Genomic DNA, 18,487 nt, shown 5'->3' on the forward strand with positions numbered 1-18,487 from the left:
TCCCAAGCTATCACCAGCATTCAGTTTCTGCAAGCCCACGGCTGGAAGATCAACACCAAGAAAAGCCACCTCCACCCGACTCAATCTATGGTTTACTTAGGTGCCCATTTCGACACCCTAAAGGGTACAGTCCAGCTCTCATCAGTGAGAATTCTGAAACTCAGAAGGTTATTGAGGAGAATGCTGAATTCCCCGGTTGCCCCTGCAAAGGCGGTAATGAGCCTCCTTGGTTCTATGTCTTCCACAATAGGTCTGACGAGATGGGCTCAGTGGAGAATGAGACCATTCCAGGCCAACTTCCTGAGTCGTTTGTTATCCGGGAACCTGTTCCAGCCCATCAAGCTTCCCCTGAAGGTACGCCATTCTCTGATCTGGTGGCTGAACAGAAAGCACCTAGCCAAAGGCTTTCCATTAGGGGACATCGCATGGAGGACCGTGACAACGGACGCCAGCCAGTGGGGTTGGGGCGCTCATTATCTCCACGACTTTGCGCAGGAAGAATGGAATTTCAAGACAAGCAAGGTTCATTCCAATCTGCTAGAACTTCTGGCTGTCCTCAAAGCTTTGAAACACTTCTCGATCCAGCTCAAGGGTCAATGGGTGAAGATAAGGACGGACAACTCCACCGTAGTATCCTATGTCAATCACCAAGGGGGTACCAGGAGCTGCAAGATGATGGTACTGATGAATCACCTGATGTGGTGGGTTCAGAGAAACCTGGCGGGCATTGTAGCCATTCATCTCCCAGGGAAACGGAATCAACTGGCAGATTTCCTCAGCAGATCCAGAATAGATCCGGGGGAATGGTGCCTGGCTCACAGGGTGTTCCGCATGATTGTGGACAAGTGGGGTCTGCCTCAAGTGGACCTTCTAGCCTCTCGGGCCAACAGAAAGGTAGCCCTTTTCTTCACAAAGGAAGAGGACCACCTGGCACTGGGAAGAGATGCCTTATCAAGCCCCTGGAGGTTCTCAATGGGCTATGCTGTTGCGGTCACCGGCCCGCCGAGCCTCACGGTCGTGCCCGACCGGCACGACCGCTCCGACTACACGAGCTTACCTGCTCGTCGGCGAGCCGGGAACCGCGCGTGTAGTTCTTCCGGGCATCACGCCCGAATCCAATATGGCGCCGACCACGTGGTCGCGTCTATGGATAGCCCCGCCCCCGAGAATTATACTAACGTGTGCGTGACGTCACGACGTCAACGCACACGTACGTTCTGGGGTCAGAGGTCGCCCTCAGACCAATCATAGCTTAGAGAGGGGTATTTAAACCCCTAATTCACCCTAGTACTTTGCCATGTCGTGGTTTCAGTTTCCTGGTTTCCTGAAAGTGCTAGTTTCGTGTTTCTGATTTCCTGGTATCCTGATCCTTGGCGTTTCCCTGGTTATTCTGATCTCTGGTTTCCCTGACTTGGTTTGTCTTATCGGTATTGAGTATTTTCTGGCTTCCTTGACCTCGGCTTTCCCTTTGACCATTCTCTGTCTCTAGCGTATTAGTCCGGCCATTCTAAGGTCCGGTTTACGCTCTGTCCTGTTATTTTTCCTTTTCTGACTTATGTATATGTTTACATAGATTCTGCGTGCTGGACCACATTACTAGTCGTGACATTACGACATGGCCATGGATCCTGCAGAACTATGCAAACATATGATCGCCTGTGAAAATAGGGTGGAGGATATGGACCACAGGTTAGACCAATTTGCTCAGGCATTTCAGACCTTGCTCCAGAGGACTGCCTATTTAGAGGTCCCTCCTGTACCACCTGTGGTTCCGCCACCTGTAGTGGTTCCCGTACCACATAAACCACCGTCCATAACTTTGTCACCGCCCCCTCGTTATGGAGGTGATTCTAAGGAATTTAGAGGTTTTTTAAACCAAATAGAATACCACTTTGAGGCCTCCCCAGGTTCATTCCCAACAGATAGATCTAAAATAGGCTATCTGATGAACCAATTAACTGGAAAAGCCTTGACTTGGGCTAACCCCTTATGGGAAAGTGGTGACGCAATAGCCCGTGATTACAGTACCTTTCTTACGGCCTTTAAGGCTACATTTGAACCTAAAGGCAGGGAGAAGAACGCTGCCAAAGCCCTTATGAGAATCAGGCAAGGCAATCGTTCTGTAGCCGATTATGCAATAGAGTTCAGGACATTAGCGTCTGAGGTTGATTGGACCAATAGCGGTCTGGTGGCTGCTTTCTCTGAAGGTTTAGCTGAGAATATACAAGATGAAACTGCAGCTAGAGACCTTCCGGTTAGTCTTAATGAGTTTATTGCCTACATGATAAACATTGATAACCGGCTCAGAGAGAGAGAGAAAAACAAACAACGTAACAGACGTTCTAATTTGTCCATAGCTCCTCGTTTCTCTAACCCAGTGGTGAGTAGCCAAACGCCTCTTCCAGAACCTGAACCCATGCAATTGGGTAGTGCTAAACTCACTGAGGCAGAGAGACAACACAGACGTAACGAGGGGTTATGTATGTATTGTGGCAAGAAGGGACATCTAAGATCGTCATGCCCGGTTCGGCCGGAAAACTTGCACACCTAAGGCACGTACGGGGACCGACCTTAGGTGTGATGTATATGTCCCCTAAATTGACTAAGAACCGTTTCCTGGTCAAAGTAACCTTATCTTTCGAGAACACTACTGTTCAGTGTGAGGCTATGATTGACTCTGGGGCAGCGGAGAATTTCCTAGACAAAGAGTTCTCTGCTAAACATCTCCTGCCCTTAAGACATAAAGAGAAACCTATAGCAGTCGAGGCCATTGATGGAAGGCCTCTTACCCAGCCTTTCATCACACACGAAACTCTGCCAATCACTGTTTCAGTGGGTATTCTCCACTCTGAAGAAATTACCTTTCAAATCATATCTTCACCTACAGTTCCGATAATACTCGGTTTCCCTTGGCTCCTGAAACACAATCCACGTTTAGATTGGATTGAAGGAGAGATTGTGAGTTGGGGTGAGAGATGCAAAGGTGTTTGCTTTAAGCAAATCCCACAACCTATTGGCACCATTAATGTTCCTGTTACACCTCCCTTGACCACACAAATTCCTCAGCAGTATATGGATTTGAAAGAGGTATTTAACAAGGTCCAGTCAGAAGGGTTACTTCCTCATAGACCTTATGACTGTACTATAAACTTATTACCAGGGACTATGCCTCCCAAGGGAGGAGTCTATGCCTTGTCCCCCCAGGAAAATCTTTGTTTGGAGGAATATATTAAGGATGCTCTCAGAAAGGGTCATATCCGTAGGTCCTCCTCACCAGCCGGGGCTGGATTCTTCTTTGTCTCTAAAAAAGAAGGAGACCTACGCCCTTGTATTGATTATAGGGGTTTGAATAGGATTACCATAAAAAATGCCTACCCTATTCCCCTTATATCAGAGCTATTCGACAGATTAAAGGGAGCTCGAGTCTTTACCAAGCTCGATCTCCGAAGTGCCTACAATCTAGTCAGAATTAAGGACGGTCACGAATGGAAGACCGCATTTAACACCAGAATGGGACATTACGAATACCTGGTTATGCCGTTTGGATTATGTAACGCTCCAGCGGTATTCCAGGATTTTATCAACGATGTCCTAAGAGAGTACCTTCACATGTTCGTTCTAGTGTATTTGGACGACATTCTCATCTATTCCCCAGACCTAGAGACACATCACGAACATGTGAGAATTGTACTGAAAACCCTGTTACAGAACGGCCTTTACTGTAAACTGGAGAAATGCCAGTTTGACCAAACGGAGATACAATTCCTTGGATACGTTATATCTCCGTCTGGTTTCCAGATGGATCCTCGTAAACTGGAGGCAGTCTTACAGTGGCCATTACCCAAGGGCCTTAAAGCTACTCAACGCTTTATAGGTTTTGCGAATTACTACCGCAAATTCATAAGGGGATTTTCCTCCGTGATTTCCCCTATAACCAATTTAACAAAAAAAGGAGCAAATTGTATATCTTGGCCCAAAGAAGCAAGAGAGGCATTTGAACGATTAAAATCTTTATTTTCCTCAGCACCTGTCCTGACCCATCCTGATCCATCCAAACCATTTATCCTAGAGGTGGATGCATCAGAGACAGGAGTTGGAGCCATTCTGTCTCAAAGAGAGAGTCCTGATACGCCTTTACATCCCTGTGGATTTTACTCTCGCAAACTCACACCTGCAGAGAGGAATTACGACATAGGGAATAGGGAACTTTTGGCCATTGTACTTGCCCTTAAGGAATGGAGGCATCTCTTGGAAGGTTCCAAAGAGCCACTTTTGATCTTTACTGATCATAAGAATTTGGCTTATATTGGGGACGCTAAGAGACTGTCCTCTCGTCAGGCTAGGTGGTCATTGTTCCTCTCCCGATTCAATTTCGTAATTACATACAGACCTGGTACTAAAAACACCAAGGCAGATGCACTTTCTCGGCAGTTTGAGACAGATGAAGTTCCGGAACAGGTGATATATCCTATTGTACCTCCTGAATGCCTCATTGCCACTACAGTTTCCGAAGTGTCTTCTCCACTCTTCTGTGCCATAATAGCAGATCAAACTCAGGCACCTGTGGGAAAACCTCCGGACAAACTGTATGTGTCACCTCAGTTTCAAAAGAAGGTACTAGATTTGTTCCATGACAGCCTCACAGCGGGCCATCCTGGAGTCCATAAAACTCTCTCTGCCATCTCCAGGAGATTTTGGTGGCCTGCTCTTAGAAACGATGTCAAAGATTATGTTGGGGCATGTCAAATATGTGCTGTTTCTAAAGTTCCTCCCAGGTCACCTCCTGGACTATTACAACCACTGCCCATACCTAGTGCTCCATGGACCCACTTGGCCATGGATTTCATTGTGGATCTACCCAGTTCAAACAGGTTTAATACAGTCCTTATGGTCATTGATAGATTCACGAAGATGGCACATTTCGTCCCACTTAAAAAATTACCATCTGCTCAAGATCTAGTTCAAATATTCTTGAAAGAGATCTTTCGGTTGCACGGTGTACCCAAAAGCATAGTATCTGACAGAGGTACCCAGTTTGTTTCTAGGTTTTGGCGTTCCTTTTGCAAACAATTGGGCATCGAACTCTCCTTTTCGGCAGCATATCACCCTCAAACAAATGGAGCAGCAGAGAGGGCGAATCAGTCTTTAGAAGCCTATTTACGTTGCTTTATAAATGCCAATCAATCTAACTGGTACGAGCTCTTACCCATGGCTGAGTTCGCCAGAAACAACGCCACTCATGAATCTTCTAATCACAGTCCATTCTTTGTTAATCAGGGTTATCACCCCACTGTTTTTCCTTCTGCATTCTCAGACACAGAAATCCCCGCTTTGAACACCCGTTTAGATTCGATTCATGATACTTGGGATTCCGTCCATTCAGCTCTGCAAAAAGCCTCATTACGAGCGAAGGTCCAAGCTGACAAGAAACGGGGCGCTAATCCTGTCTATATTCCAGGTGACAGGGTGTGGCTCTCCACAAGACATATCAAGCTTAAGGTCCCGTCCATGAAATTTGCCCCTCGGTACATTGGTCCCTTTCGAGTTACCCAACGTATTAATCCAGTGACCTATACTTTGGCACTACCGGCTCATATGAGAATAGCGAATACTTTCCATGTGTCTCTGCTCAAGCCCCTTACTTGCAATCGCTACACAAGGGTATCCACTCCTCCTCCGCCCTTGGTAGTGGGTGATCAAGAGGAATACGAAGTCCGTTCTATCATGGACTCCAAATTATCCAGAGGTGTCTTGTCCTATCTCGTTGACTGGAAGGGTTATGGTCCCGAGGAACGTTGTTGGGTTCCTGCTGACCGGGTCCATGCGCCCCGTCTTATCCGGTCATTTCACGACCGCTTTCCTCTTAAGCCGGGTCCTTCCCGCTCGGTGCGCGGTCTTCGAGTGGGGGGTACTGTTGCGGTCACCGGCCCGCCGAGCCTCACAGTCGTGCCCGACCGGCACGACCGCTCCGACTACACGAGCTTACCTGCTCGTCGGCGAGCCGGGAACCGCGCGTGTAGTTCTTCCGGGCATCACGCCCGAATCCAATATGGCGCCGACCACGTGGTCGCGTCTATGGATAGCCCCGCCCCCGAGAATTATACTAACGTGTGCGTGACGTCACGACGTCAACGCACACGTACGTTCTGGGGTCAGAGGTCGCCCTCTGACCAATCATAGCTTAGAGAGGGGTATTTAAACCCCTAATTCACCCTAGTACTTTGCCATGTCGTGGTTTCAGTTTCCTGGTTTCCTGAAAGTGCTAGTTTCGTGTTTCTGATTTCCTGGTATCCTGATCCTTGGTGTTTCCCTGGTTATTCTGATCTCTGGTTTCCCTGACTTGGCTTGTCTTATCGGTATTGAGTATTTTCTGGCTTCCTTGACCTCGGCTTTCCCTTTGACCATTCTCTGTCTCTAGCGTATTAGTCCGGCCATTCTAAGGTCCGGTTTACGCTCTGTCCTGTTATTTTTCCTTTTCTGACTTATGTATATGTTTACATAGATTCTGCGTGCTGGACCACATTACTAGTCGTGACATATGCGTTCCCCCCGTTTCCACTAATCCTACCGCTCCTGAGGAAGCTGAGATCGGAGCGGGTGTCTCTCATCCTGATTGCGCCTTATTGGCCTCGGAGACCTTGGTTTCCTCTGCTTCTGAGTCTTTCGGTGGAACCTCCTCTCCCACTCCCCAAAGTTGCGGATCTTCTGTTCCAGGGTCCTGTCATTCATCCAGACCCTGTCTCTCTCAACCTTATGGCTTGGAAACTGAAAGGAACCGGCTGTTGAATAGAGGATTCTCCCAGACCGTGATTGATACTATGCTGAGGGCGCGTAAGCATTCCACTTCGGCCACTTATTATAGAGTATGGGAAGTTTTCTCCAACTGGGCCCTTCACAGTAATGTGGATGTCCAAGATCCCTCCTCCTCCCATATTTTGGATTTCTTGCAATCTGGCCTTGAGAAAGGACTGATCTATAACACTCTCAAGGTACACATTTCAGCCTTGTCCGCCCTGACCAGTCATAGATGGGCGCTGGACTCGGATATCATCAGATTCATCAAGGGTGTCCTTCACATGAAACCTCCTATTAAACCGTTTGTCCCTTCCTGGAGTCTCCCTCTGGTTCTGGATGCCATGAAGTTGAAACCTTTTGAACCATTTGATTCAGTTTCCCTACAGGTTCTCTCTATTAAGACTGCCTTGCTGGTGGCCCTAGCCTCTGGCAGGAGAGTTTCTGAGCTCAGTGCTCTGTCCATCGAAGAGCCTTTTACTATCTTCCACAAGGACAGAGTGGTCCTCCGTACTGTTCCAGTGTTTCGACCCAAAGTTACTTCCTCCTTCCACATCAACGAGGATATTGTTCTTCCATCTCTGAGGTCGGACGCCCATGGAATGGGGAATTCTGCTGACCTGTCCTCTCTGGACCTAGTGAGATGCCTCCGGATGTATATTGATAGGACTTCTGATTGGCGTTCTTCTGACAGTCTCTTCGTTCTTCATAGCGGCTGTAAAAAGGGCTCTCAAGCTCCCAAATCTGCCATTAGCCGATGGATAGTAGCGGCTATCATTCTGGCTTATCAGTCCGCCGGATATCCGGTCCCTGTGGGTCTTAAAGCCCATTCCACTAGGGCTCTCTCATCTTCCTGGGCAGCCGCTGCTAATGTCTCCCCTGAACTCATTTGTAAGGCGGCTACATGGTCTTCCTCTAACACTTTCATTAAGAGCTACCAGATTGATGTTAGAGCAGGGTTGTCTGATCAATTTGCTAAATCAGTCCTGTCTGTATCTAATTCCTGATCTCTGTGTCTGTCACTTGTTGTGGTGTTAATACACTTTGCATTTATGAAATTTTTTGAGTCTGTGTCTCTTTCCCTCCCTGGTTTTATTGCTTGGGTATTACCCAATGTTGTGCTGCCATGGATATGGCCAGGAAAATGGAAAATTTATTCATACTTACCGTAATTTTCTTTTCCTGGTTATATGCCATGGCAGCACAAGGGTCCCGCCCGGGGATATTGCTGGAACACGTGACTGGGGAAGGAGGGGCAGGAGGTGGTACTTATACGGCTTAATTATTATTCCTGTCCAATGGGGATAGGGAGGTGCTACCCAATGTTGTGCTGCCATGGCATATAACCAGGAAAAGAAAATTACGGTAAGTATGAATCAATTTTCCATTATATATATATAAAATACAAATAACCGCAAATATATATATAGAGATAAATACATATAATTACATAAAAAATTACATTAGTATACACGTAGAATTTAAATACCTATAAATGCATATATATTTAAATTCTACATGTATATTTAAATAATCTTTTAACGTAATTTTGTGATTTGATTAATTAAAATTTGATTGACATGCCTGACATGGAGGCGGAACTGGGCGGGTAATTCAAATGCAAAAAAATGGTACCGCTTTTGGTACAAAATTCCTGACATAATCATACCGCCAGGGAGGTTAAGCTTTAGATTTTAAAGAAATCATTTTTTTTCACTGTAATAGAAGAGCAGTTGCCTGCCTGCCAGCTTCTGTGTCAGGTTGGGTGCCTTGCCCATTTGCACAGTCAGTGCCACCACTCATATCTGTTTTAACAATAGCTTAAGCTTTAGATTTTAAAGAAATCATTTTTTTTCACTGTAATAGAAGATCAGTTAGTTGTCTGCAAGCGTCTGGGTGTCAGGCCTACTTCAGCGTGTGCTCTGCAGACCTGTGCCAGCGTGCTTTGACAGTTGCCAATCATATCTGGTGTCTCTTTAGCGTGCTTTTACAAAGAAAAAAGGTTTCCAGTGTAAGCTAATAGCAGCAAGTCAGTGTCCTTCAAGCGGCTCTGTCAGGCCTTCCTTCAGCGTGTGCCCTGCACAACCCTGCCAGCGTACTTTGACAATTGCCACTCATATCTGGTGTCTCTTTAGCGTGCTTTTACAAAGAAAAAAGGTTTCCAGTGTAAGCTAATAGCAGCCAGTCAGTGTCCTTCAAGCGGCTCTGTCAGGCCTTCCTTCAGCGTGTGCCCTGCACAACCCTGCCAGCGTACTTTGACAGTTGCCACTCATATCTGGTGTCTCTATAGCGTGCTTTTACAACCAAAATTTTGTTTCCACTGTAATAGAAGAGCAGTTGCCTGCCTGCCAGCTTCTGTGTGAGGTTCACAGTGGATACTGTGCCCTCTTGCCCAGTGCCACCACTCATATCTGTTTTTACAATAGCTTAAGCTTTAGATTTAAAAGAAAAAACATTTTTTCACTGTAATAGAAGAGCAGTTAGTTGTCTGCAAGCGTCTGGGTGTCAGGCCTACTTCAGCGTGTGCTCTGTAGACCTGTTCCAGCGTGCTTTGACAGTTGCCAATCATATTTGGTGTCTCTTTAGCGTGCTTTTACAAAGAAAAAAGGTTTCTAGTGTAAGCTAATAGCAGCCAGTCAGTGTCCTTCAAGCGGCTCTGTCAGTCCTTCCTTCAGCGTGTGCTCTCCAGAACTGTTCCAGTGCACATTGCCAATCATATCTGGTGTCTCTATAGCGTGCTTTTAAAACCAAAATTTGTTTTTCACTGTTATAGATTGAATAGCAGTTACTTGTCTTCAAGCGGGTGTCTCAGGCCTACAGTGTGTGCTCTGCAGAACTGTTCCAGTGCACATTGCCAATCATATCTGGTGTCTCTATAGCGTGCTTTTAAAACCAAAATTAGTTTTTCACTGTTATAGATTGAATAGCAGTTACTTGTCTTCAAGCGGGTGTCTCAGGCCTACAGTGTGTGCTCTGCAGAACTGTTCCAGTGCACATTGCCAATCATATCTGGTGTCTCTATAGCGTGCTTTTAAAACCAAAATTTATTTTTCACTGTTATAGATTGAATAGCAGTTACTTGTCTTCAAGCGGGTGTGTCAGGCCTACAGTGTGTGCTCTGCAGAACTGTTCCAGTGCGCATTGCCAATCATATCTGGCGTCTCTATAGCGTGCTTTTACAAAGAAAAAAGGTTTCTAGTGTAAGCTAATAGCAGCCAGTCAGTGTCCTTCAAGCGGCTCTGTCAGTCCTTCCTTCAGCGTGTGCTCTCCAGAACTGTTCCAGTGCACATTGCCAATCATATCTGGTGTCTCTATAGCGTGCTTTTAAAACCAAAATTTATTTTTCACTGTTATAGATTGAATAGCAGTTACTTGTCTTCAAGCGGGTGTCTCAGGCCTACAGTGTGTGCTCTGCAGAACTGTTCCAGTGCACATTGCCAATCATATCTGGTGTCTCTATAGCGTGCTTTTAAAACCAAATTTTGTTTTTCACTGTTATAGATTGAATAGCAGTTACTTGTCTTCAAGCGGGTGTCTCAGGCCTACAGTGTGTGCTCTGCAGAACTGTTCCAGTGCACATTGCCAATCATATCTGGTGTCTCTATAGCGTGCTTTTAAAACCAAAATTTGTTTTTCACTGTTATAGATTGAATAGCAGTTACTTGTCTTCAAGCGGCTCTGTCAGTCCTTCCTTCAGCGTGTGCTCTGCAGAACTGTTCCAGTGCACATTGCCAATCATATCTGGTGTCTCTATAGCGTGCTTTTAAAACCAAAATTTATTTTTCACTGTTATAGATTGAGTAGCAGTTACTTGTCTTCAAGCGGGTGTCTCAGGCCTACAGTGTGTGCTCTGCAGAACTGTTCCAGTGCACATTGCCAATCATATCTGGTGTCTCTATAGCGTGCTTTTAAAACCAAAATTTGTTTTTCACTGTTATAGATTGAATAGCAGTTACTTGTCTTCAAGCGGGTGTCTCAGGCCTACAGTGTGTGCTCTGCAGAACTGTTACAGTTCACATTGCCAATCATATCTGGTCTCACAGTAGCTTGCACGCATAGTACCACTAATCCCCCAAAAAATGACAGGCAGAGGCAGGCCACCCCGCAGGGGCCGTCGTGGTCGTGGTGCTGTGATTCCCTTTTGCCCTAGAATAATGCCCAGTTTTCAGAAGCCACGTACCCTGAACTTGAAAAGTTCTGAGGACATAGTTGACTGGCTAACACAGGACACCCAATCTTGTACAGCCTCCGCTCGGAACCTTGACGCACCATCCTCCTCCAGCTTAGCTTCAGGCACCTCTCAAGATACCACTCACCCGCCTGCCGCCACCACCAAAACAAGCACCACAGCCGCTTTACTTGGTATGTCAGAGGAGTTATTCACACACCCGTTTGAAGAAATGAGTGATGCGCAACCATTATTGCTAGAGGATGTAGATAACAGGGATATGTCTCAGGCAGGCAGCATTAAACACATGGAGGTACGGTGTGATGATGATGATGTTGTACCCGCTGCTGCTTCCTTTTCTGAGTTGTCAGATACAAGCGAAGCGGTTGATGATGACGATGCGTCCATGGATGTCACGTGGGTGCCCGCTCGGCAAGAAGAAGAACAGGGCGAAAGTTCAGATGGGGAGACAGAGAGGAGGAGGAGACGAGTTGGAAGCAGGGGGGGGTCATCGCAAGGAGCTAGTGGCACAGTCAGACAGCATGCATCGGCACCCGGGGTCAGCCCGACAGCACGCCAATCAACGCATGCTGTGTCCACCACCAGAATGCCGTCATTGCAGAGCTCAGCAGTGTGGCATTTTTTTTGTGTGTCTGCCTCTGACAACAGCGATGCCATTTGCAACCTGTGCCAAAGGAAACTGAGTCGTGGGAGGTCCAACACCCACCTAGGTACAACTGCTTTGCGTAGGCACATGATCTCACATCACAAACGCCTATGGGATAAACACATGAGTACAAGCAGCACGCCTACTCTAAGCCGCCATCCTCCTCCTGGTCCAGCATCTTCAGCCACGTCAACCACTGCTGTCCTTCTTGCCCCCTCTCAACCATCCGCCACTCCGTCTCCCGCCTTGAGCAGTTCTTGCTCATCTGCCCACAGTCATGTGTCTGTCAAGGACATGTTTGAGCGTAAGAAGCCAATGTCACCAAGTCACCCCCTTGCCCAGCGTCTGACAGCTGGCTTGTCCGAACTATTAGCCCGCCAGCTTTTACCATACAATCTGGTTGAATCTGAGGCGTTCAAAAAAATTGTAGCTATTGGGACACCGCAGTGGAAGGTACCCGGCCGGAATTTCTTTTCACAAAAGGCAATCCCCAACTTGTACTTGATTGTGCAAAAGGAAGTCATGGCATGTCTGGCACACAGTGTTGGGGCAAGGGCCCATCTGACCACTGATACCTGGTCTTCAAAGCATGGTCAGGGCAGGTATATCACCTACACTGCGCATTGGGTAAACCTGCTGACGGCTGACAAGCAAGGAATGCGTGGCATTGCAGAGGAGTTGGTGACACCGCCATGAATTGCAGGAAGTCCTGCTGCCACCTCCTCTACTCCTCCTACTCCATCCTCTTCCATAACCTCCTCGGCTGAGTCCTCTTGTGCCGCTGCTTCTTGCTCCACATCAACGGCACCCCCCCAGCTCCCCAGGTACTATTCCACATCCCGGATACGGCAGTGTCACGCCGTCTTGGGTTTGACTTGCTTGAAAGCAGAGAGTCACACCGGACAAGCACTCCTGTCCGCCCTGAACGCACAGGTGGAAAAGTGGCTGACTCCGCAGCAACTGGATATCGGCAAAGTGGTGTGTGACAACGGAAAAAATTTGATAGCGGCATTGAAGTTGGGCAAGTTGACACATGTGCCGTGCATGGCACATGTGTGTAATCTGATCGTACAACGCTTTGTGCATAAGTACACAGGCTTACAGGCTGTCCTGAAGCAGGCCAGGAAGGTTTGTGGCCATTTCAGGCGTTCCTACACGGCCATGGCTCACTTTGCCGATATCCAGCGGCGAAACAACATGCCAGTGAGGCGCTTGATTTGCGACAGCGCTACACGTTGGAATTCAACACTCCTAATGTTCGACCGCCTGCTCCAACAAGAAAAAGCTGTTAATGAATATTTGTATGACCGGGGTGCTAGGACAGCCTCTGGGGAGCTGGGATTTTTTTTGCCACGTTACTGGACGCTCATGCGCAATGCCTGTAGGCTCATGCGTCCTTTTGAGGAGGTGACAAACCTAGTCAGTCGCAACGAAGGCACCATCAGCGACATCATACCATTTGTTTTCTTCGTGGAGCGTGCCCTGCGAAGAGTGCTGGATCAGGCTGTAGATGAGCGTGAAGAGGAAGAGGAAGAGTTGTGGTCACCATCACCACCAGAAACAGCCTTATCAGCATCGCTTGCTGGACCTGCGGCAACGCTGGAAGAGGATTGTGAGGAAGAGGAGTCAGAGGAGGATTGTAGCTTTGAGGAGGAGGAGGAGGAGCAAGACCAAACACAACAGGCATCCCAGGGTGCTCGTTGTCACCTATCTGGTACCCGTGGTGTTGTACGTGGCTGGGGGGAAGAACATACCTTCAATGACATCAGTGAGGAGGAGGAACGGGAAATGAGTAGCTCGGCATCCAACCTTGTGCAAATGGGGTCTTTCATGCTGTCCTGCCTGTTGAGGGACCCTCGTATAAAAAGGCTGAAGGAGAACGACCTGTACTGGGTGTCCACGCTACTAGACCCCCGGTATAAGCAGAAAGTGGCGGAAATGTTACCGAATTACAAGTCGGAAAGGATGCAGCATTTGCAAAATAAATTAAAAAGTATGCTTTACACAGCGTATAAGGGTGATGTCACAGCACAACGGGAATCTAACAGGGGGAGAGGTGGAAGTCATCCTCCTCCTCCTCCTCCCACGACCACGCCGGCAAGGACAGGACGCTTTAAAGACGTGTTGTTGATGGAGGACATGCGGACCTTTTTAAGTCCTATGCATCGCCACAGCCCTTCGGGATCCACCCTCAGAGAGCGACTCGACCGACAGGTAGCAGACTACCTCGCCTTAACTGCAGATATCGACACTCTGAGGAGCGATGAACCCCTTGACTACTGGGTGTGCAGGCTTGACCTGTGGCCTGAGCTATCCCAATTTGCGATAGAACTTCTGGCCTGCCCCGCTTCAAGTGTCCTGTCAGAAAGGACCTTCAGTGCAGCAGGAGGTATTGTCACTGAGAAGAGAAGTCGCCTAGGTCAAAAAAGTCTAGATTACCTCACCTTTATTAAGATGAATGAGGGATGGATCCCGAAGGGACTGACACTGGGCGATACATTCGCTTAAAAAAGGCCTGATGAGATGAGCTGCCTTGGGCTAAAAATGGTCCACACGCTGCTGTATTTTAGCTCTGAATGACGTTTGACTTGCGTGACTTATCCGCCACCAACTAGGGTTCAAGCCGCCATGTTTTAGGGCACTTTCTGCCTGTGAAACAAACATCAATTTTTCTGGCCGCTGCTACAGCAGCGGCTGCAACAATACCAAATTTTTCAGGCATGTGTACATGCCTAATTTTTAGGCCCACTGGTGCAGCACTGTGGCTTCAAAAACCAAACCAAAAAAAAATCCTCCAAGATGGCACCAATATACCAGTGGTCTAAGCATCTTCCCACCTTGGCCTAAAAAGGGGAGGTGATTCAACAATTAAAAATCTCTGCCATTTACACGTCCACTGATAGGAGACGCGGAAGGTATTAAACTGATATGAACAATACTCCACTCCTATCAGTAGGTCCGTCCCATTGTGATTTATGCCCCCCACCCACCGCGCAGGGATTGGGGCCGGGGGGGGAGGAAAGTAGGCCCCCCCATTGTGATTTATGGCCCCCACCCACCGCGCAGGGGTGGGGGCCGAGGGGGGGAGGACAGTAGGTCCCCCCATTGTGATTTATGGCCCCCACCCACCGCGCAGGGGTTGGGGAGGACAGTAGCTCCCCCCAGTGTGTATCATGGGCTTTGAGGACAGGTGTCAATCCATACCTGCCAAGTGACCCTATGTAGGGGTAACAGTCCCTATTCTGCTCTGTGTCAGTGTGTATCATGGTCTCTGTGGACGGGGAACAGTCTCTATTCTGCTCTGTGTCAGTGTGTATCAGGGGTTTTGAGGACAGGTGTCAATCCATATCTGCCAAGTGACCCTATGTAGGAGGAACAGTCCCTATTCTGCTCTGTGTCAGTGTGTATCAGGGGTTTTGAGGACAGGTGTCAATCCATATCTGCCAAGTGACCCTATGTAGGGGGAACAGTCCCTATTCTGCTCTGTGTCAGTGTGTATCAGGGGTTTTGAGGACAGGTGTCAATCCATATCTGCCAAGTGACCCTATGTAGGGGGAACAGTCCCTATTCTGCTCTGTGTCAGTGTGTATCAGGGGTTTTGAGGACAGGTGTCAATCCATATCTGCCAAGTGACCCTATGTAGGAGGAACAGCCCCTATTCTGATCTGTGTCAGTGTGTATCAGGGGTTTTGAGGACAGGTGTCAATCCATATCTGCCAAGTGACCCTATGTAGGGGGAACAGTCCCTATTCTGCTCTGTGTCAGTGTGTATCATGGTCTCTGTGGACGGTGAACAGTCTCTATTCTGCTCTGTGTCAGTGTGTATCATGGTCTCTGTGGACAGGGAACAGTCTCTATTCTGCTCTGTGTCAGTGTGTATCAGGGGTTTTGAGGACAGGTGTCAATCCATATCTGCCAAGTGACCCTATGTAGGGGGAACAGTCTCTATTCTGCTCTGTGTCAGTGTGTATCAGGGATCATTAGGATAGGTGTCAATCCATATCTGCCAAGTGACCCTATGTAGGGGGAACAGTCCCTATTCTGCTCTGTGTCAGTGTGTATCAGGGGTTTTGAGGACAGGTGTCAATCCATATCTGCCAAGTGACCCTATGTAGGGGGAACAGTCTCTATTCTGCTCTGTGTCAGTGTGTATCAGGGATCATTAGGATAGGTGTCAATCCATATCTGCCAAGTGACCCTATGTAGGGGGAACAGTCCCTATTCTGCTCTGTGTCAGTGTGTATCATGGTCTCTGTGGACGGTGAACAGTCTCTATTCTGCTCTGTGTCAGTGTGTATCAGGGGTTTTGAGGACAGGTGTCAATCCATATCTGCCAAGTGACCCTATGTAGGAGGAACAGTCCCTATTCTGCTCTGTGTCAGTGTGTATCAGGGGTTTTGAGGACAGGTGTCAATCCATATCTGCCAAGTGACCCTATGTAGGGGGAACAGTCCCTATTCTGCTCTGTGTCAGTGTGTATCATGGTCTCTGTGTATGGTGAACAGTCTCTATTCTGCTCTGTGTCAGTGTGTATCATGGTCTCTGTGGACAGGGAACAGTCTCTATTCTGCTCTGTGTCAGTGTGTATCAGGGGTTTTGAGGACAGGTGTCAATCCATATCTGCCAAGTGACCCTATGTAGGGGGAACAGTCTCTATTCTGCTCTGTGTCAGTGTGTATCAGGGATCATTAGGATAGGTGTCAATCCATATCTGCCAAGTGACCCTATGTAGGGGGAACAGTCCCTATTCTGCTCTGTGTCAGTGTGTATCAGGGGTTTTCAGGACAGGTGTCAATCCATATCTGCCAAGTGACCCTATGTAGGGAGAACAGTCTCTATTCTGCTCTGTGCCAGTGTGTATCAGGGATCATTAGGATAGGTGTCAATCCATATCTGCCAAGTGACCCTATGTAGGGGGAACAGTCCCTATTCTGCTCTGTGTCATTGTGTATCATGGTCTCTGTGGACGGTGAACAGTCTCTATTCTGCTCTGTGTCAGTGTGTATCAGGGGTTTTGAGGACAGGTGTCAATCCATATCTGCCAAGTGACCCTATGTAGGGGTAACAGTCTCTATTCTGCTCTGTGTCAGTGTGTATCATGGTCTCTGAGGACGGGGAACAGTCTCTATTCTGCTCTGTGTCAGTGTGTATCAGGGCAGGGCTTTGAGGACAGGTGTCAATGTTTGGTGATTTCTGCCCTTTATGGATTAAAAGCAGACTCTGCATCAACTGTGCAATTTTCCATGGGAGTTTTGCCATGGATCCCCCTCCGGCATGCCACAGTCCAGGTGTTAGTCCCCTTGAAACAACTTTTCCATCACTTTTGTGGCCAGAAAGAGTCCCTGTTGGTTTTAAAATTCGCCTGCCCATTGAAGTCAATGGCGGTTCGCGCGGTTCGCCGGTTCGCGAACATTTGCGGAAGTTCGCGTTCGCGAACCGAAAATTTCGGGTTCGCGACAACACTACATGCCAACAAAAGCGTAAATTCATAAAAGCAATACGAAAGACAATGACAAATAATGGCTGTTTTTTTTTACAATAAACTCTAGAAGTAATTTATTAATAATATATTAGACACATCAGAAAATGTCACAATTGCCCAATATATTCCCCAATTAGAATCATTTTTACCTATTTTAGAGTATATGCTGATTTCATTTTTAAAATAGAATGTAATGTCCTTTTTTCAAATGCTATTGCAGTTGGCGTTTTCTTCATATACACCCATATACACTGTATACATTGTATACTATATACACTGTGCCCATATACACTATATACACTGTGCCCATATACACTGTGCCCATATACACTATATACACTGTAATACAATTCAAAGAAACATATACCAGTATATACACCTCCCCAATGTGATCACAGCAGAAATGGGTAATATTACCAATATAGGACTTGACTGTAATACAAACAGCGTAGAACTTGATTGGGGTATAAACTAAAATAGAAGAAAAATAAAAAACAACATAGTGCGAACTGTATAATGATTGATGAGAAATAGATAGGTATATGACTCTCACACACATTCTCCAGAGCCGTACCAGGCTCTGTAAAACAGGCTCAGGGGTGCCAATTACTGGCTAGCGATCCAGGTGATCCAGATAGATGAGACTCCAAAATTAAATGCAAAATATATTTATTGTATAAAAATATATAAAAGTGTATACACTACTGGGCGCTATGGGGGTGAAACCCAAAACAGACAATAACATATATATAGCAAAAATGGAATTCCACTTACCCCTATCTGTATAGTAGCCCAGAGTGTCAAAAATACACATAAAATAACAAATTACAGAAGATTCAGCATTTGTAATTTTATGTGTATTTTTGACACTCTGGGCTACTATACAGATAGGGGTAAGTGGAATTCCATTTTTGCTATATATATATTATTGTCTGTTTTGGGTTTCACCCCCATAGCGCCCAGTAGTGTATACACTTTTATATATTTTTATACAATAAATATATTTTGCATTTAATTTTGGAGTCTCATCTATCTGGATCACCTGGATCGCTAGCCAGTAATTGGCACCCCTGAGCCTGTTTTACAGAGCCTGGTACGGCTCTGGAGAATGTGTGTGAGAGTCATATACCTATCTATTTCTCATCAATCATTATACAGTTTGCACTATGTTGTTTTTTATTTTTCTTCTATTTTAGTTTATACCCCAATCAAGTTCTACGCTGTTTGTATTACAGTCAAGTCCTATATTGGTAATATTACCCATTTCTACTGTGATCACATTGGGGAGGTGTATATACTGGTATATGTTTCTTTGAATTGTATTATGTAAATCTGGTGCACAGGGGAAGCACTAGGGTACCGGTTACACCATTTATTG

The 18,487-nt window shown here is 46.8% G+C and overlaps 1 protein-coding gene across 1 annotated transcript in view; it reads left to right on the forward strand.

The window, feature by feature from the left end:
* The window catches only part of PDE4B (phosphodiesterase 4B), a 346,805-nt gene that overhangs the window by 21,882 nt on the left and 306,436 nt on the right, over positions 1 to 18,487 (forward strand). The window lies entirely within an intron of this gene.

Source organism: Pelobates fuscus, chromosome 7 (genome assembly GCF_036172605.1).
Source record: "Pelobates fuscus isolate aPelFus1 chromosome 7, aPelFus1.pri, whole genome shotgun sequence".
Lineage (NCBI taxonomy): Eukaryota > Metazoa > Chordata > Amphibia > Anura > Pelobatidae > Pelobates > Pelobates fuscus.